The sequence below is a fragment of the Bubalus kerabau genome, chromosome 16 (assembly GCF_029407905.1).
Source record: "Bubalus kerabau isolate K-KA32 ecotype Philippines breed swamp buffalo chromosome 16, PCC_UOA_SB_1v2, whole genome shotgun sequence".
NCBI classification, from domain to species: Eukaryota; Metazoa; Chordata; class Mammalia; order Artiodactyla; family Bovidae; genus Bubalus; species Bubalus kerabau.
Genome location: NC_073639.1, coordinates 33248045 through 33269128, shown reverse-complemented (window position 1 = coordinate 33269128; position 21084 = coordinate 33248045). Strand labels below are relative to the sequence as shown.

Genomic DNA, 21084 nt, shown 5'->3' with positions numbered 1-21084 from the left:
ACTCATGTCCATTGAGTTGGTGATGCCATCCAACCATCTCATCCTCTGCCACCCTCTTCTCCTTTTGCCTTCCATCTTTTGCAGCATCAGGATCTTTTCCAATGAGTCAGCGTTAGCATCTGGTAGCCAAAGCATTGGAGCTTCAGCATCAGTCCTTTTGGTGAATATTCAGAGTTGTTTTCCTTTAGGATTGTTTATTTTGATCTCCTTGCTGTCCAATAGACTCTCAAGAGTCATCTCCAACATCACAGTTCAAAAGCATCAATTATTTGACATTCAGCCTTCTTTATGGTCCAACTCTCACATCCATACATGGCTACTGAAAAAAAAAAACAAAAACATAGCTTTGACTATATGGACCTTTGTTGCAAAGTGATGTCTCTGCTTTTTAATATGCTGTCTAGGTTTGTCATAGCTTTTTTTTCAAGAAGAAGAAAGCTTTTTTCCAAAAAGCTGTTCTTCCAAGTCTTTTAATTTCATGGCTGCAGTCACCATCCACAGTGATTTTGGAGATAAAGAAAATAAAATCTGCCACTCCTTCCATTTTTTCCCCACGTATTTGCCATTAAGTAATGGGACCAGATGCCATGATCTTAGTTTTTTTAACGTTGAGTTATAAGCCAGCTTTTTCACCCTCCACCCATAACATAGAATCATCTGAAGCATATACCTAAAGACTTTATTCTGTCATCTCTGCTTCCGCTGCAGCTCACCAAAAATGGAGCTGCTTGTTTATCCAGCTGTCAGCCATTTCCCAAAAGTGTCTGGCCCAGCTTGCTGCACTGTGGCAGGCTTTACTTTAGTACCAATAGGTTGGCCCTCTGCCAGGTCTTCATTGTTGGCGACTCCATCTTGCTATTGAATGCTGAGTATGAGTCAGAGGTGATGCTGATGAAACCCTGGGCAGGTCCTGACAGCAGGAGCAGACCAAGCCACCCAGGGAGAGTAGGTCTGACCTCCTGTCCGCAGAGCCATGGTTAGTTCTAAAGCTTGGTGTCATCTCAGTGCAAACAGTGTGAGATGCAATTCAACGACTCCTATGCACTCATCACGGGTGGGTTGTCAGAGGCACAGAAGAAGTATATGCTGGTTTCTGTAAGAGTTGTGGCCAGCAGCCACAGGTTCTTAATTGGGTTTAGTTTGAAAATAAATGCCTCACTGGACAATGACACTTAGCAACTCTTTTTTTTTTTTTTTTTTTTTAAAGAAAATTGTTGCTTTGTGTAGGCTGATGTGTAACTTTAATAATCTTATCCTTAGTCCCAAGTACCGTGCTAATTTGTCCCTAGTTTTCTTCATCTTTTACTGGATTTATACAGCAGCAGCTGGTGAATGACTATATCATTAGATAATACCTGTATTTTGAGAGGTTAAATTTCCTAGAAACCAGTTTCTAGTTTTTGTGTGTCCTTGCTTGTACTCTTTGAAGAGACTGAAAAAGAATGTTCTACAAAATCCTGTCTTGCTCTGTGGTGAGGAGGTCAGACAGACCACCGCATGAGGCTGAGTAAAGCTGCCATACAACTGTGGGGTGGCTTTGGAAAATTGCAGACATATGGGGCTCACTTAGTCACCACCACAGCTCAGTCCCACGGCTCCTGTCACCACTTTGGTGAGTTGGTAGTACAATAGAGATGTCAGTGTGGTGGGGCCTGGAATGAGGACAGTTTCACTGGTAAAATGAAAAATAAGTTCTTTCTAGTCATTTTTTATCAGAAGGAATTTCTGAATGGAAAATTCTCCTCCACTAAATCAGATTGTATCTATAGAAAACTTTATTGCTTATGACCATCAGGGTCAATCCCCATTGGCACCTGAGAGCTAAAAAATGACATCTGTCATCACAATAGAAAGAAATGTTTGTTTTTAAATTGGTCAAATGCCAAGTCATTAATTGCCTCTAAAGGTACAAAGGGAAAAAAGAATTAAGGGTTTTAATTGCCACAGAAATTCCAGATAGAAAATTTTACATTCAGTTGCACCTGAGGTAGCAGAAAACTCCAAGGGCCTAAGTCCAGTGGCCAAACCAGAATTTGGTTTATATAAGATTCCCTAGAAGTAGATCACTGGGGCTTGTACATATATTTGTTATATAGAGGTTTTTTTCTCAGTATAGCTTCAGGTGGATTATAATTAAATGTATATAAACATGTATATGTTACCTATATATTCAGTCTGATGTATTAACCACAAGATACCAAATTATTAAAATTATTTTCAAAGCCACAAACTATGTGAGGGTAAAGATATTATCATGTAAAATGCAAAAATGCTTTCCAGCTATGCTGATATTTTATGCCAACTGAATGCAGAATTTAACTTAAAACCATAAATTTGTGTATTAAAATGAAATGAAAAAATGTTGACCAGCTATATAAAAAGGGCATCCATCCCTGCCCACGATTTTATTTATAGTCTTAATGTTAAAAATCTAGGATTTCCCCCCACACTATAAAGCACTGATAATATTTTCAATCGATTCCTACCTACTGGATATAATGTAAATTCTTGTATGTGCTTTAATAATTCTTTAGAAATCATTCTTTGGATTGGTATTCATAGAGTGAGAAATGAATTATTTGAGGTATTCCACGTGTTTTTATTGAAACCAAGATAAAAAAAAATAATAAGGGCTAGGTAAGTGAAGAGTCACCTCAGATTTTGGTTAGAGGAGGCAGAGAGAGAGAGTGAAGTGTGGCTGTGGCGGAAGCCATCCCTGGGAATAGTGGCCACAGATGGCTTCATGGGATGACACTCAGACGTTGCCTTTGATTTTAGTTTACATATTAAAGAAAATTTTACAGTGTTTCACACAAATAGCTTGACAACTTATATTTCACAGTACAGTATTGTTTTGACACACGTGTCCCATTCCTGGGACATGTTGACTTCACACTGAAATTCTAGGAAAGGAGGTGACACTATGTGGAAGGCAGCCTGTAAATGCTGTGGTTACAGAAAAGAGATCAAGTCCTTTGGTTTTCTCATCTAAGACTGTAAATTAATTCATTAATTTATTCGACAAATGAGTACCCAAAATTCTGTAAGAGTCTAGGAAATAGTTCTTTTTTTTTTTTTTTTTTTTTTCTGAACTGTGCAGTTGGTGGGATCTCAGTTCCCCAACCAAGTATGGAACCTAGGCCACAGCAGTGAAAGCACCAAGTCCTAACTACTGGGCAATGAGGAAACTCCCTGGAAAATAGTCTTTTATGAGTTGTGATATGCAACAGTTAGTAGTAATTGTGGAATTAACAGAGGAACATGAATTACCAATCAACATAAAGGAGTCAGGAGTAGTTCAGAGCTCTTCCTGCAGCATGCTGTGTAACCTGGCTGTATAGAAATGGGGCATGCATTTTGCTATCTGGACAGTTGCTACTGCTCAAATTGCCACTGTGTGCCAAAGAATGCTCAAACTACTGCACAATTGCACTCACCTCACATGCTAGTAAAGTAATGCTCAAAATTCTCCAAGCCAGGCTTCAGCAATATGTGAACCGTGAACTTCCTGATGTTCAAGCTGGTTTTAGAAAAGGCAGAGGAACCAGAGACCAAATTGCCAACATCCGCTGGATCATTGAAAAAGGAAGAGAGTTCCAGAAAAACATCTATTTCTGCTTTATTGACTATGCCAAAGCCTTTGACTATGTGGATCACAATAAACTGTGGAAAATTCTTCAAGGGACGGGAATACCAGACCACCTGACCTGCCTCTTGAGAAACCTGTATGCAGGTCAGGAATCAACAGTTAGAATTGGACATGGAACAACAGACTGGTTCCAGATAGGAAAAGGAGTACGTCAAGGCTGTATATTGTCACCCTGCTTATTTAACTTATATGCAAAGTACATCATGAGAAATGCTGGACTGGAAGAAACACAAACTGGAATCAAAATTGCCGGGAGAAATATCAATCACCTCAGATATGCAGATGACACCACCCTTATGGCAGAAAGTGAAGAGGAACTAAAAAGCCTTTTGATGAAACTGAAAGTGGAGAGTGAAAAAGTTGGCTTAAAGCTCAACATTCAGAAAACGAAGATCATGGCATCTGGTCCCATCACTTCATGGAAAATAGATGGGGAAACAGTGGAAACAGTGTCAGACTTTATTTTGGGGGGCTCCAAAATCACTGCAGATGGTGACTGCAGCCATGAAATTAAAAGACGCTTACTCCTTGGAAGGAAAGTTATGACCAACCTAGATAGCATATTCAAAAGCAGAGACATTACTTTGCCAACAAAGGTCCGTCTAGTCAAGGCTATGGTTTTTCCTGTGGTCATGTATGGATGTGAGAGTTGGACTGTGAAGAAGGCTGAGCGCCAAAGAATTGATGCTTTTGAACTGTGGTGTTGGAGAAGACTCTTGAGAGTCCCTTGGACTACAAGGAGATCCAACCAGTCCATTCTGAAGGAGATCAGCCCTGGGATTTCTTTGGAAGGAATGATGCTGAAGCTGAAACTCCAGTACTTTGGCCACCTCATGTGAAGAGTTGACTCATTGGAAAAGACTCTGATGCTGGGAGGGGTTGGGGGCAGGAGGAGAAGGGGACGCTAGAGGATGAGATGGCTGGATGGCATCACTGACTCGATGGATGTGAGTCTGAGTGAACTCCGGGAGTTGGTGATGGACAGGGAGGCCTGGTGTGCTGTTTTTCATGGAGTCGTAAAGAGTCGGACACGACTGTGTGACTGAACTGAACTGAGCTGAACCTTAGAGGTTGAATAAGCACAAAATTCTACCAGTAAAACATAAGTCTTCAAAGATATAGGCAAAATGGGATTTTTTTGTAAAGGACTTGAGTCAGGAAGGATCACAAGATAGAGACTCACCTTAAGCATCATCAGAGTACATGATCAAGAAGGAAGTGAGTTTATGATTCAGAAGTCCGGAATCAGCACAATCTATACAAACAGACCTGGTCTGACAGGAGCAGCTGTTTCTCTATGAATTATTTAAGATGCCTTACAAAACCAGAAGCTCTATAACTTGAACTTGAAGATATAGGAAACTACAGCTTGAAGATGTAGGAAAATTAACTACAAATGGAGCATCATTTAATAGCTTAGCCCTATGAGTACTGTACAAAGAAAGTTTGCTTTTTCATCCTCATCTGGGTATGTTTCTATTGAAATACAAATGCAACATACCACATTTTGCAAAACCCAAAGAGCTCTTAAAATGGGTACTTATGCTTGTCATAACTAGGTAGGGTGAGATGGAGTTCTTCTAAGAATGAAGAGATTTACATGCAAAAACCAGATTGATACAAACCATTATCATAAAAGGAGTGGAAGAAATGTCATGAGTGAATGCCCTGTGGCTGAAGTACAATTTGAATCAGCAAAAGGCTACTATGTAGGAAATGATCTGACTGGTAGGCTGGTCTATTGTGAACAGACCCTGATTGACTAGCCTTTTGTACTCTTTAACACACTTATAAGTAGTAGAAGTAGAAAAATTTCAATGGCTATATTCATAACTAGAGAGGTAGTACTGTTATTTTTTTAATATGTTAAAAACCAGTGTAAAATAGTAGCATTGTTTCATTGCTGAATGCCCCTAAATCATCTGGCTATTTCTATTATGAATGATTTAGATACAGTTCCATTGCACTGTAGGAAAACAGCTCAGATAAACTCTTGGAATGTCTCCAAGTCTATAATTCCCTTGTGAAAAGTACATATAAGAGGAAAAAAAATTTTTTGCATGTGTGTTTTGCCTAAGATTGTCTCTGCTCAGTTACTCCATTTTCCTCTTCCTTCCATTTTTCGAGATATTGAACCACTGAATATATAACAGTAAATATGCTTAAAACTCTTTCCTAATGTTCCCCCCACCTAAGGGCTGTGAGCTGTGGTGAAAATAATGGAGTTAGATGAGCAAGCATGTGTTTTCACTGCAAACATTGTTTTTATTGTAAATAAGTAATACGATGCATATATTTGTGTGTTTTAGTCATATCTGATTATTTGTGACCTCGTGGACTGTCACCCAACAGGCTCCTCTGCTCATGGGATTTCCCAGGCAGGAATACTGGAGTGGATTGCAATTGCCTTCTTCAGGGATCTTCTCAACCCAGGGATCAAACCCGCAACTCTTGCATTGGCAGGTGGATTCTTTACCTGTCTGAGCCAAGAAGGAAGTATAAATCCTGTAGTGATTACTCATTTCAGAACATTAGTGGGTTTACAGAAGCCTTTTTGTTACATGTTTTCTCATTCAACTGAATGCTGAAAATATAATTACAATAAAATGGAGAGTCCTCAAGAATTTTTGACTTTAGAAAGGAATTTTCAAACTTCTCACAGGAAGAATTAGGGTGTTAGATGTGGAGGATTCTCCTTGAGGTTAATTTTTCCTATTTTTTTCCTGAGGAGATATCAGTAGGAGATGCAACAGGAATATTTTAGGATGTTCTAGATGATATTATGTCTGTTTCCACAAAAATTACATGCCTACATTTAATTATGTAACCCTTAAATAGGGGAAATTATAATTCTATTCATTTGAGAATGTATAATCTTTTTCAAACACATTTAGATATAAGCCATATGTTAAATTGAGTAAATCAGGTGTTGAAATAATGTGCTTTACTTTTGAATACATTACCCCAGTATTTTTAAAATTATGAAAAGTCAGTAGCAGCCCGAGTATAAGTATATCAGAATAAATTATCAGGCTCTTAGCTCTCCTGGAAAAGGATATTGTTTTGACAGTTGAAATTTGGCAGTTGGTAACCTGGTAGATGGTGGTGGATAATGAGATGATACCTATAGTCTGAGAGCAAGGAGCTTGCGTTCAAGTGTCAGCGTTGTCTGTCCTTGCATCCATTGGCACCAGTGCAGCCCAGTAGACATGGGACATGGGTTGTCCAGTTTTCTTGTTCATGCCACCCGTAACTCGAGTAGCACAGCCATCTTTCTTTGCAAAGGATTATCCATCAAAGATTATTGGCAGCAGTTTTAATCTGTGCCCTCTCTTCTTCTGTCACAATGTTCATTCATTCATTCATACATTGAGAAATACTTTTGGTGTGCCAGGAGCTATGCTAGATGGCGAGATATAATGGTGAGCAAACGCAGCCGCAATGAAAAATAATCGTGCAATGAATGTACAAAGTAAGCTAGGTACTATAGGCAGGGATGAGGGTCATGAGGGAGAGGACTCTGAACCCAGATGGGAATTAGATAAGTCTGCCCTAAAGAAGTTGGGCTTGAGTAAGACCTAAAGCTACGCCAGGAAATATGTGCCACAAACTGTGTGATTATTTAGAGGAGTTAAAATTAAATCACTTTTAAAATTTGGTTTCTCCAGGGCACTCAAAGCTGGTGCACTGGGACAACCCTGAGGGATGGGATGGGGAGGGAGGTGGGGGGAGGGTTCAGGATGGGGGACACATGTACACCCATGGCTAATTCATGCCAATGTATGGCAAAAACCACTGTAATATTGTAAAGTCATTAGCCTCCAATTAAAATAAATTAATTAATTTAAAAAATAAGATTCAGTTTCTCAATCTCACAGTCCACATTCAATGTGTAGCATTGGTCCCAGAGGATTTAACTTCAATACCTGCTGGTGTGTTGGTTATCTCAGAGGTTAGGTGTCAAGAATACCACAGATTAGGGTGAAGGAGTCCACATGAGGTATTAGGAAGCTCAGTGACTTAGTGTTAATGCAGTCTTAGTGAATGGAGTATTGGCAATCCTGTATATGTGGCAGGTATCACTTGCTGGTCAGGTAAAGATGTACATCTCCTAGAGACATATGTGTGTATATATGTGTGTGTATTTGTATACATGCATATGTGTATATTGGAGAAGGCAATGGCACCTCACTCCAGTACTCTTGCCTGGAAAATCCCATGGACAGAGGAGCCTGGTAGGCTGCAGTCCATGGGGTTGCTGAGTTGGACACGACTGAGCGACTTCACTTTCACTTTTCACTTTCATGCACTGGAGAAGGAAATGGCAACCCACTCCAGTGTTCTTGCTTGGAGAATCCCAGGCATGGGGGAGCCTGGTGGGCTGCTGTCTATGGGGCTGCGCAGAGTCAGACACGACTGAAGCGACTTAGCAGCAGCAGCAGCATATGTGTATATATATGTGTGTGTATAGTGCTGTGACATTATTAGAACTCATGGAATTAGAATTTACTCTGGGTCATTACATACAAGATTCTCAACCTTTTTAAGTCAACAGCATATCCTCATAAGTCTCTAATTGTAGATCAGAGGATCTTATATCAAATATAATCATTAAGCCTGAAATTCAAGAACTCTGGTTGCAACACACCCTCAATTTTTAAATTGTGAAAAATTGTAGGAGCTGCAAGTAATGTGCTATTTGTAATTTACTTCTGACAAAATAAAGCTGGAGGTTTTGTCACAGAATAACAAACACAAATTATTAAGATTATTATTTTAATTATGTGACATTGTCTTTCCCACTGACAAAAGCAATCCAAATGACTAAAATCAGTTACAAAGAATAGATTCCCAAAGTTTGTGTGTTGTTGAAAAACAGCATGCATTTATTAAATTTCTTACATGTTACTCCAAAAGTGTTAGTGAGGTAAATACCCTCCTCCTATGGATTTCAGAATGTGGCTAGAAGTAGATGTAATTCTGGAGATCATTTCATCAACCCTCTCACTCTCTAGATCAGGAAACTGACATTTAGGTCAGGTGCACTGACCATTTTCAGTGACTTTAACCTATACAGATAAAAATGTCAGCAAGACTTTGATAGTAACAGGAACTAGACTGAATGACAATAATACTGTAAGCATTAAATCTCTAATATTACAGAATTACACAGTTTTAGACTTTCGATGACTGCGGCAGTGCCTGGTCCAGTGTTGGAGTCGCCTTGACAACAGCCTTGTAGGTGGTCACCTGCTGCTGCTTAAATAGTTAGCCTGACAGGAAGTTGGAAAGCAGCCCATTCTATTATGTGGTAGCTTTTCATATTGGAAAGTCTTTACATTGAGTTGGTATTGTTATCCCTATGAATTTCTACCCATGGGCTCTGCCCTCTGGAGCCAAGGTCTGCAAAGTGTTTGCTGACAGCAATTATGTTTGCTCTAATTTTCTTCTTTTTCCAGGAAACATATCTCTAGTTCTGAGTTATATGTCATACGTGGGGCAAAGGTCAAGTGAAAGAAAGAAAATAATGTGCTGTGGCTTATTATTAGAACTCAAGGAGTTGGAATTTATCCTGGGTCATCAAATGTAAGCTTCTCAACCTTTTTGAGTCAACAGCATGTCCTCATTAGTCCCTAATTGTAGATTGGAAGAGCTTATATCAAATATAATCATTGAGCTTTGTAATTCAAGAACTCTAGTTGCAGCACATCTTTAATTTTTAGCTTGTGAAAAGACTAGCCATACTAAAAGAAATCAAATGCCATGAATTGTAACATGAATGGGAGATTCAGTGAAATAAGAGGTGAGACCTTTTGCTTATAAAGACTGTGGTCTGAGACACCTAGATTAATATCAGAATCTATAGACTTTATATTGCACTAAAATGCAATAAAATTTTACTCAATATTATAGCTTTGTTATAAAAAATAAAATTCTTAACCATTATTTAACTCCATCCTTAAAAGAAAATGTCTCTTCACATCTCTTCCAGTATTAGTTAAAATTCCAGGAAACAACTGATATGCTAGGATATTCTTAGCTACGATTTAAATTACATTTGGGAAAGTTGTACCATTTCCAAGTGGTTTGCGGACTATAAAAATATAAGTTTACTTGATTTTTAATTTAAATTTAAATCCTAGAAGGCTCTCTTCTCTTTATTCTCTAGAAAACCTAGAACCATGAATGGTGCTTATTTAAATATCTACTAATATAATTGTCTTCATGAATTCAAAGTACAAAATTACAGATTTTCTAAATACGGGGGCGAATGAATACATACATTTATCTGGCAAATCTAGCTACACAGATGCTGATGTTTGTTCAAAAACTGATGTACCTAGAGTCAGAAGTATTTTCAACAGTCTAAGAAACCAAAGACAAATAGACTTAAAATGGGATTTTGTTACAAATTGCTTTGCGTCTGGTGGGATTTTTGATTTCTGACCATATCTAGATTTGGCTTTATGTAAATTTGCTCTTTAAAGGCCTCAATATGTATAGGCCTATAGCCATTTATTCACTTAGCCATTACACATCATTTTACCTAGTGAGAACTGGCGAAAAGTGGATTGTATTTACTAGATTGCCCATGGGAAGGAGTAGGTCCAGTGAAAACATTTTTGCCAAGTGTTTGCTATTTATTTACTAGCAGTGTTAAGGTTGGAGGATGTGTGTGTATGCATGTTAAAATTAAATTTGGTGCTTAGGTTGTTGTTTTATACAATGATTATTCTGTTTATTTAGAATCCTCTACATCCTAAGTATCTTGCCAAATGTTAGGATGTAAAAATGAATAAGATAGTTGCCACTCCACATTGTGACTGGTGAAACCAATGCTCAAAGAACTAGTAATACACATGTTATCTTACAGGATGTACAAAATATTGTTGTAATATAACATAGCATATTGTGATATAGGAGAAAATTTCAAATACAAGTTCCAGGTTGAGTGGAAGACTTTGAAGCTATGTGGGCTGCCGTCAATGGGGTCGCACAGAGTCGAACACGACTGAAGCGACTTAGCAGCAGCAGCAGCAGCAGCAAGGATCCGCCTGCAATGCAGGAGACCTGGATTCAATCTCTGGGTCCGGAGGATCCCTTGGAGAAGTTAATGTCTACCCACTCCAGTATTCTTGCCTGGAGAATTCCAATGGACAGAGGAGCCGATGGGCTACAGTTCATGGGGTTGCAAAGAGTCGGACACAACTGAGTGACTAACACTTTCACTTCACCTTTTCATGCTGAACCATACAGAAAATTTTTTAAAGTATAAAATGAAATTAGCCAACTCTCTCAATCTTTTGTTTTCCACGTTTCTTCTTTTAAAGAAAATATATTGTTTATTTCTTCCTAGCTTTCTGAGCATCTTACTTTTGTTTTTAAAGCTTTCCATAAACTTTTTCAGGGAACTTTCTTGGAGGAAAGAAAATTTTGAACTGGAGCTTGAAGAAATGAAAATTTTCTGAGCAGGAAGGAGCACAAAAATACTCCAGGTATAGGGACTTGCTTGTGCAAGGCAAGAAGCTGTGATCTGAATTTGGGGATTGGGAAACACTGGGCTGCTTACTGGGGTGTGAGAAGGCCAATGGGAACAGATGCAGCTAGGAAAGACATTGAAGCCAGGCTATTAAGCATCTAATGTACATCCTTGGGTAGCAGAGAAACAGCAGAGGCGGTTTTTTTTTTTGTTTTTTTTGGTAATTTAACGGCTGTGCTGGGTCTTCATAGCTGTGCAGGCTTTTCCCCGTTGTTAATGGCTGTGCTGGGTCTTCATAGCTGTGCAGGCTTTTCCCCGTTGTGGAGAGTGGGAACTACTTTCTAGGTGTAATGTTCCGGCTTTTCACTGCGGTGGCTTCTCTTGTTACAGAACACAGGCTCTAGGGTGCTTGGGCTTCAGTAGCTGCGGTTCCTGGGATCTAGAGCAGAGGATCGATAGTTGTGGTGTACAGGTTCGTTGCTCCGTGGCATGTGGGATCTTCCCGGATCAGGAATTTAATCCTGGTCTCCTGCATTGGCAGGTGGATTCTTTACCACTGAGCCACCAGGGAAGCTCCAAAAGGTTTTAACATTCTTACCCTTAATTATTTGTAAATAACTTCAGATTTACAGAAAAATTGTGAGTATTAATAATATAAGGAACACACACACATATATATATCTCCTTTACTCAGATTCACTTATTGTTAATATTTTGTCCCATTTGCTTTTTTATTTGATCTCTCTCTCATTATAATGCATACATACATAAGTGTGTGTACACATATACATACACATATGTTTTCCTGTACCACTCAAGAGTAAGTGGAATCATGATCCTCTTCTCCTAAATACCTTTGTGTGTTTTTTGTAGAAATAGGGATGTCCTCTTCATAACCACACAACAGTTACCAGCTTTAGTAAATTGAACACTGATATAATACTTTTTAATCTAACTTGGAATTCATATGCCAGTTTTGTCTACTGAAGCAATAACATGTTTTAATAGCATTTTGCCCCTTCCAGGACAAGATCCAGTCTAAGATAAAGAATCACATTTAGTTATTATGTCCTTTTACTCTTTTAATCTAGAACACTCTATAGCCTTTCTTTGACTTTTATAACATTAATAGGTTTGAATATTATAGCCTTTTTAAAAAATAGAACTATCCTTTCTTGGTGCTGGAGATTTTATAAAGGGGGTTACATAATCAGATCTGAATTTTAGAAAATGTCATTCAAGAGGCAATGTTAAAGATGGACCAGAAGGCAAGGGACAATGAATATGGCAATGAAATAGGGCTTCCTAGGTAGCACTTCCCTGGTAACTCAACATAAAGAATCCGCCTGCAGTGGGAGAGCTGGGTTTGATCCCTGGGTTGGGAAGATCCCCTGGAGGAGGGCATGGCTACCCACTCTAATATTCTTGCCTGGAGAAATCCCCATGGGCAGAGGAGCCTGGAGAGCTACAGTCCATGGGGTCGCAAAGAGTTGGACACTACTGAGCAACTAAGCACAGCACAGGTAGCACTAGTGGTAAAGAATCTACCTGCCGATGCAGGAAACACAAGAGATGCAGCTTTGATCCTGGATCGGAGAGATCACCTGGAGAAGGAAATGGCAACCCACTGCAATATCCTTGCCTGGAAAATCCCATGGACAGAGGAGCCTGGTGGGCTACAGTCCATGGGGTCACAAAGAGTCTGACCCAACTGTGCACACACACACACACACACACACAGACTATTTTTTGGCCAGTACTCCCTTCTTGGTAGGCAGAGATCAGGGTCAGAGTCTGGCCAGTATCCCTGAAAGTTGGCACAGGCATAGGAATGGAGAGAAAGCAATTCAAAATGTTTGAGTCCTGGGTTAGGCTGCTTCAGAAAGAAAAGAATAGTCTGAAACACCAGGTCCATTGGGAGTTGGTGAAGAAACAAGACCAAGATCTAAAACAGTGGGCTTGAATTTTAGATTGTAGCATAAAGCAGATCACATAATGTGAGGATCCTTCTGGAAAAAAAAAAAAAATAGCATTAAATGCATAGTTGAGCTTACAGCATGAGAAGTAAATCCCCAATAAATAAAAGTTAAGATTGAAGAAAAATAAAAAAGCTAGGCGTGAACTGAATTCTAGCAAACTTCAAAGGAGATTTCTGGTGGATGCAGGAAGTTAAGCCTTGAGTGCCAGTGAAGCAGGGGATGGAAAAGGGGTCAATGCATAAAGCAAAGGTCATTGAGGGTTAAACCTGCCATAAAAGAAAACAAAAATAAAAACGAAACAACTATGGACACTGTGAAGTGATAAGGAAGCTTTTCTGTTTTGGCCTGGGCTTTGGATAGAGGGGAAAAAAAAATTTCTCATGTAGGTTTGGATTTTAATTTATACTGCTTGAATTGTCTAAAAAAATTTTCAGCCTAGAAATTCACATAAAAAGCCAGAGATAACACAGATTTGCCCAGTAGAAGCAAATGACCTTCTTTGGAGAACTATAAGTTCATTGTAATCTATGCAAAGATTCCTACAGATAAAGCCTTGCTGAAGATGAATCCAATCAAAAACTATAAAGCATATGTGGAGGAAGAGGGACTCCACTGTAAGAATCCACAGAGACAATAAGACAGCAGAGTTAAATTCCCAGAGATTTGAGATAATAGAACTACTGACTTAAGATTATAAAATAAACATTTTAAAATGGCTAAAGACATAAAAGGATTAAACCATAAGAAAAGAATAAGATGCTTGGAGGGTAATACAATTTTGAAAAAATGAATAAAATAGAACTTCTAGAAATACAAAATATAGTTATTTGATTTAAAAATTCAGTTAAATAGAAAATTGGCTACAATAGAAGGAAAATTAGTAAATTGGGAAATAGAAAAAAGATATTTACAAGAGTAAGAGATAGAAAATTGGCTACAATAGAAGGAAAATTAGTAAATTGGGAAATAGAAAAAGGATATTTACAAGAGTAAGAGATATGGAGGAATGAGAAGAATTATCTGGAATACCAGAAATAGAGAGTAGAGATCATCATAGAGACACAATATTCAAAGAAATAAGACCTAAGAATTTTTCAGAATAGATGAAGGATATGAATCATCAGATTCTGAAGGCACAGTTCAGTTCAATTCAGTCACTCAGTCATGTCCGACTCTTCGCAACCCCATAAATTGCAGCACACCAGGCCTCCCTGTCCATCACCAACTCCCGGAGTTCACTCAGAATCACGTCCATTGAGTCAGTGATGCCATCCAGCCATCTCATCCTCTGTCGTCCCCTTCTCCTCCTGCCCCCAATCCCTCCCAGCATCAGAGTCTTTTCCAATGAGTCAACTCTTCGCATGAGGTGGCCAAAGTACTGGAGTTTCAACTTCAGCATCATTCCTTCCAAAGAAATCCCAGGGCTGGTCTCCTTCAGAATGGATTGGTTGGATCTCCTTGCAGTCCAAGGGACTCTCAAGAGTCTTCTCCAACACCACAGTTCAAAAGCATCAATTCTTCGGCACTCAGCTTTCTTCGCAGTCCAACTCTCACATCCATACATGACCACTGGAAAAACCATAGCCTTGACTAAACGGACCTTTGTTGGCAAAGTAATGTCTCTGCTTTTGAATATGCTATCTAGATTGGTCATAACTTTCCTTTCAAGGAGTAAGAGTCTTTTAATTTCATGGCTGCAGTCACCATCTGCAGTGATTTTGGAGCCCCCAAAAATAAAGTCTGACACTGTTTCCACTGTTTCCCCATCTGTTTTCCATGAAGTGATGGGACCAGATGCCATGATCTTCGTTTTCTGAATGTTGAGTTTTAAGCCAACTTTTTCACTCTCCTCTTTCACCTTCATCAAAAGGCTTTTTAGTTCCTCTTCACTTTCTGCCATAAGGGTGGTGTCATCTGCATATATGAGGTTATTGGTATTTCTCCCGGCAATCTTGATTCCAGCTTGTGTTTCTTCCAGCCCAGCATTTCTCATGATGTACTCTGCATATAAGTTAAATAAGCAGGGTGACAATATACAGCCTTGACATACTCCTTTTCCTATTTGGAACCAGTCTGTTGTTCCATGTCCAGTTCTAACTGTTGCTTCCTGACCCGCATACAAATTTCTCAAGAGGCAGGTCAGGTGGTCTGGTATTCCCATCTCTTTCAGAATTTTCCACAGTTTATCGTGATCCACACAGTCAAAGGCTTTGGCATAGTCAATAAAGCAGAAATAGATGTTTTTCTGGAACTCACTTGCTTTTTCGATGATCCAGTGGATGTTGGCAATTTGATCTCTGTTTCCCCTGCCTTTTCTAAAACCAGGTTGAACTATTTACTGAATGAATACGATGGGGACTATACAAAAGGTTTGAGACATAGTTCCTGCCTTAAGGAATATTGTAATTCAGTTGAAAGATTTTTTTTTTAACCCAGTAACTTGAGAAAGAGCAATTATCAATTGTCCATAATGAAAATTAAATTGCTGTGGTATCTGGGTGAAAAGAAAATTCACCAGAGATTTGAGGTGTTGGAGAAAGCTGTACATAGGTGAAATTATAGTTGGTTCTTGAAAAAAATGGGCATCTTTGGTTGAAAAAAAGAAGAGAACATTTGGTTTGAGGAATTAACATAAATTATTCAGAAGTAGAAACTATTGCGTGTATTTGTGTGACAGTGATGATGGTAGTTTCACTGCGATTTAAGTACTGAAGAGTGGTAAGAGAAAAAGCTGGAGAGATGGTTTTATGAAGTTATGTAGGATCTTAAACTTGTTGTTAAGGCTATTGGGATTGCTTCAGCTCAGTTCAGTCGCTCAGTCATGTCCAGCTCTTTGTGACTCCATGGACTGCAGCACGCCAGGCCTCCCTGTCCATCACCAACTCCTGGAGTTTACTCAGACTCATGTCCGTTGAGTCGGTGATGCCATCCAACCATCTCATCTTCTGTTGTCACCTCCTCCTCCCACCTTCAATCTTTCCCATCATCAGGGTCTTTTTAAATGAGTCAGTTCTTTGAATCAGGTGGCCAAAGTATTAGAGTTTCAGCTTCAGCATCAGTCCTTCCAATGAACACTCAGGACTGATCTCCTTTAGGATGGACTGGTTGGGATTGCTTATGAGGTAATAAAGAATCATGGCTGGCCTGGCATAATGTTTTAAGCTATTTCTATGAATAATCTAGACGTAATGTATGAGAGGGCTTGAAAGAAGGAAGAGAACGGTAAGCAGGAAAATCTGTTAAAAATATATTTAAATTAATTCAGGTATAAACTCATAAGGTCCAGGGCTAAGGTAAAACCAGGGAAATGGAAAAAATGGGATAAATTTGAGAGGCATTTAAAAAATGACAAAGTTTGGTTTGATTGGATATAAACAAAACTAGAAGTATGTCAAAGTTAAGCCTAGAATCATGGTAGTATCCTGGACAAATGACTAATGTGATGAAGAGTCAATAATTTATAAATTCAAATTTAGAGATCATAAGGACCTTAGATCAATAACCCCCTATACACAAATGACACTACCCTTATGGCAGAAAGTGAAGAAGAACTAAAGAGCCTCTTGATGAAAGTGAAAGAGGAGAGTGAAAAAGTTGACTTAAAACTCAACATTCAGAAAACTAACATCATGGCATCTGGTCCCATCACTTCATGGCAAATAGATAGGGAAACAATGGAAACAGTGAGAGACATTATTTTGGGGGTCTCCAAAATCACTGCGGTTGGTATCTGCAGCCATGAAATTAAAAGATGCTTGCTCCTTGGAAGAAAAGCTATGAGAAACCTAGACAGCATATTAAAAAGCAGAGGCATTACTTTACCAACAAAGATCCGTCTAGTCAAAGCTATGGTTTTTCCAGTAGTCATGTATGGTTGTGAGAGTTGGACTATAAAGAAAGCTGAGCGCCAAAGAATTGATGCTTTTGAACTGTGGTGTTGGAGAAGACTCTTGAGAGTCCCTTGGACTGCAAGGAGATCCAACCAGTTCATCCTAAAGGAAATCAGTCCTGAATATTCATTGGAAGGACTGATGCTGAAGCTCCAATACTTGGCTACTTGATGTGAAGAACAGCCTCATTAGGAAACACCCTGATGCTGGGAAAGACTGAAGGCGGGAGGAGAAAGGGATGACAGAGGATGAGATGGTTGGATGGCATCATCAATGCAATGGACATGGGTTTGAGTAGGCTCTGGGAGTTGGTGATGGACAGAGAAGTCTGGCATGCTACAGTCCATGGGGTCACAAAGAGCTGGACATGACTGAGTGACTGAACTGAAAGTAACTTAGATCCCTGGGTTGGGATGATCCCCTGGAGAAGGGAAAGGCTACCCACTCCAGTATTCTGGCCTGGAGAATTCCATGGACTGTATAGTCCATGGGATCTCAAAGAGTCAGACATGACTGAGAGACTTTCACTTCACTTCACTTCAAGGACTTTAAAAGTTATACTCACAGACACTTATTTTCAAAGATGAGGAAGCTAACATCAGAAAGTTTATGTAATTAGTTCATGGTCATCTCAGTGATTAGCTTTGAGAAAATGACTAGAATCCATGAAGAGATACTCTGAGCAGTTGGGATTGTGCTGCTGGTGGGAATTCATCATTGGATGGATAGATCTGAGGAGTCATCTGAAAGGCAGAGACATGCAAATGGATATACTCTTCAAAGAGAGATTACCAACAGACAAGAGAAGAGAAATGATGAATGATAAAGTCATAAGGAATCTCCACTGTTAGGAATTCAAACTAGAAGGGAGATGGCTCCCAAAGGAGTTCGGGAAGGATCACATATGAGGACAATCAAAGAAGTGGCCAGATCCAGATCCTGTAATGTGTTGCCCTTATGATACATTCAGTCTTTTGTTACTTATTTTATTTTGCATAAAACTCAGTATCCTACTGCATTTTTATGTAAACACCACATATTCTGTCAATACTTTATTTCTTGTTGATTTTCTTCCTAAGTATGTCCCTTTATTTCTTTGATTATTAATATTTAATAATAAGCAAACATGAACTAACATTTCATATTTGAAACATTGACAAAAATCTACCTATGTCCTGCTCTTCTATCCCATCTCTCTGACTCACTACAAATATAAGCACTATTTTTTTTGCATTTTTGTATAGTTTTACCACTATATGTATATATATACACCTGCTAAATGAATTTCATAGTTACTTTTTTACTTTAAAGGGGATATTGTTGTTGTTGTTCAGTCGCTAAGTCGTGTCCAACTCTGCAACTCCATGGGCTGCAGTACTCCAGGCTTCCCTGTCTTTTCCTATCTCCCAGAGTTTGCTAAAACTCATGTCCATTGAGTCCATGATGCCATGCAACCATCTCATCCTCTGTTGTCCTCTTCTCCTCCTGCTCTCAATCTTTCCCAGCATCAAGGTCTTTTCCAATGAGTTGGCTCTTTGTATCAGGTGGCCAAAGGATTGGAGCTTCAGCTTCAGCATCAGTCCTTTCAATGAATATTCAGGACTGATTTCCTTTAGGATGGATTGGTTTGATCTCCTTACTGTTCAAGGGACTCTCAAGAGTCTTCTCCAGCATCACAGTCTGAAAGCATCAGTTCTTCGGTGCTCAGTCTTCTTAACTCTCACATCCTACTTGACTTCAGGAAAAATCATAGCTTTGACTATATGGACCTTTTTGGGTAAGTGATGTCTCTGCTTTAATATGCTGTCTAGGTTTGTCATAGCTTTTCTTCCAAGGAGCAAGCGTCTTATAATTTCATGGCTGCAGTCACCATCCATAGTGATTTTGGAGCCCAAGAAAATGAAGTCTGTCATTATTTTCACTTTTTCTCCTTCTATTTGCCATGAAATGATAACACCGAATGCCATGATCTTAACTTTTTGAATACTAAGTTTTAAGCCAACTTTTTTGCTCTCCTTTTTCACCTTTATCAAGAGGCTCTTTAGTGTCTCTTTACTTTCTGCCATTAGATATGCATCATCTGCATACCTGAGGTTTTGGAACTTACTTTTTCACACAATATTATGTTGTTTAAGATTCATCTGTATGGGGGCTTCCCTGGTGGTCCAGTGGCTAAGACTCTGAACTCCCAGTGGAAGGAGTCCAGATTTGATCCCTGGTCAGGGAACTGATACCACATGCCCCAACTAAGACCCAGCACAGCCAAAAAAATAAAGATTCATCCATATTGTCATATGTACCTGTAGTCCATTCATTTTTACTGCTCTGTAATATTTCATATATGACCATATGTCTCACTTTATTTTGCTATATCCAGAAATAGGAAAATTTCCACTTAGCCTATTTTCAGATAGTTTATTTTGAATAGTGCTTCTATGAACATTCTTGTGCTTGTCCCATAGTGTATATTGCAAGGACGTCTATTGGGTATATATCTACTTACATTCATTTAAAACTCTTTTTGTGAAACATAGCACATTAGAATGGCATTAGGTGAATTTTCTGATTGTGGAAATTCAAGTCTAAAATAATCAGCATCTTTTCCTAAGGTGAAATATTCAATTACCACCCTAGGAGCCTTATATAGTGCACACTGTAGATAAGGGCTATTTACCAAATGTTTTCTTGGGGAACAAAATTATAAGCTGGAGTTGGTCACTGATTTTTTTTTTCCACTGACCCAATTTAATGTCAATGCTATTTTCAGGATACAAAAGGAAAACTGAGGGCCAGAGGCAAGGAAGAGAGGTAACAGGTTAACTGAAGCTTAGCACTGCTTGGCAGCTAGTCCAGAAAAATTCACCTTCATCTTATTTGAGGGTCCTCTTACCTTCCCTAGCAGCCCTCCTTGTGTGAGGGTGAACAATATGAACAAAAAGAACCAAGGAGAAGGGCTCTGTCAGCTTTGTTCACTCAGAATCAGTTGATTGTCTGCCAAGAAAAGTTTCTCATTTTCAAGAGGTTCTGAGCTTAAAATTCTCATCTCTTTGTGAACACACAAGAAAGAACTCTTCTCTGGCCAGGGATCCTACATGTGTGTACGTATGTGCACAGAGGCACAGGCAGACGTGCAAAGAAAAAGTGAACACTGGACAGACACAGAAGCTATACTATCATTCTCTTTATTATCATTTTCTACTTTTGAAGTGTAACAGATATATTTTCACTTAAATATAAATTGTTAGTATACCATAAATATCAGTAACCTTGTTGCTAAAACTTCCCACTCATTTTTGCTTGTAGTAATCTAGCTTGAAAATCTACTTAAATTTTTAAGTCAAACCTCCTAATTTCCTGCTTTTACCAAACGTCTTAGCCTTTGTGCCCAATAACAGTTTACTGCCTTTCACACCCATCTCACAGGGTGTCATGATGAAAGAGAAAGAATGGGTATCTGGTTATCTATGGAGGCAGAAATGGAGGACCATCCAAAGGGGTCAGTGAATCAGCAGTGTGACGTGAGCCATATTGGCTTTCAGTGGGGTCTTCTTTGACAAGATCTTTAGGGAAGAATTTTGTGGTCTGTAATTTCTAGTTATTTGCTATACTCCTATTTTCTTCTTGGGAAATAGATTTTTTTTTAAGTTGAATAGTATACAAATGGCATGTATTTAGGTGGAGCACAGTGCCAATGCATTACTAATTATTCCAAGCCCACACACAAAACATACATAAAGGAAGTATTGTTTCTGAATTGCAATGTGCATTCTACAAGGAGATATTTAAATCAGGATGGAAACAGCAGAGGTTTCTTCCTTCTTTGGACAGTACTATAAGGCATAAGAATTCCCTTACTATGTCAAACGAGGGTACGTTTCTCAATTTGTTTACCACCTCCATTGAAAGGGCTGGACGTAAATTGAATTCAAAAGGTCTGTGCCTACAAGTACATTCCTGTAGAGTAGATATTATTTGGAAATTCTCTGTGCAACACCTATTCAGGATTTATCTAAGCATATTGTTAATATTTAAGTTTTCTAGACTCAGTCCTATGAAATAATATTGCTATCATTGCATGTTTACCCA

General features: G+C 38.9%; 1 protein-coding gene across 19 annotated transcripts in view; it reads left to right on the top strand.

The window, feature by feature from the left end:
* The window catches only part of JADE1 (jade family PHD finger 1), a 300977-nt gene that overhangs the window by 73434 nt on the left and 206459 nt on the right, over positions 1-21084 (top strand). Inside the window, exons 3-4 of one of the 19 annotated variants that reach the window (XR_008703418.1) lie at positions 11058-11145; positions 14436-14839. The exons of 12 other annotated variants lie outside the window; for them this stretch is intronic. The gene's annotated coding sequence lies outside the window, so the exon portion shown is untranslated. Of the gene's footprint in view, positions 1-3100; positions 3427-3479; positions 3500-5958; positions 6990-10570; positions 11004-11057; positions 11146-14435; positions 14840-21084 lie in introns of those variants that run through there. 6 more of the 19 variants (XR_008703425.1, XR_008703417.1, XR_008703406.1 and 3 more) reach the window with 6 other exon arrangements.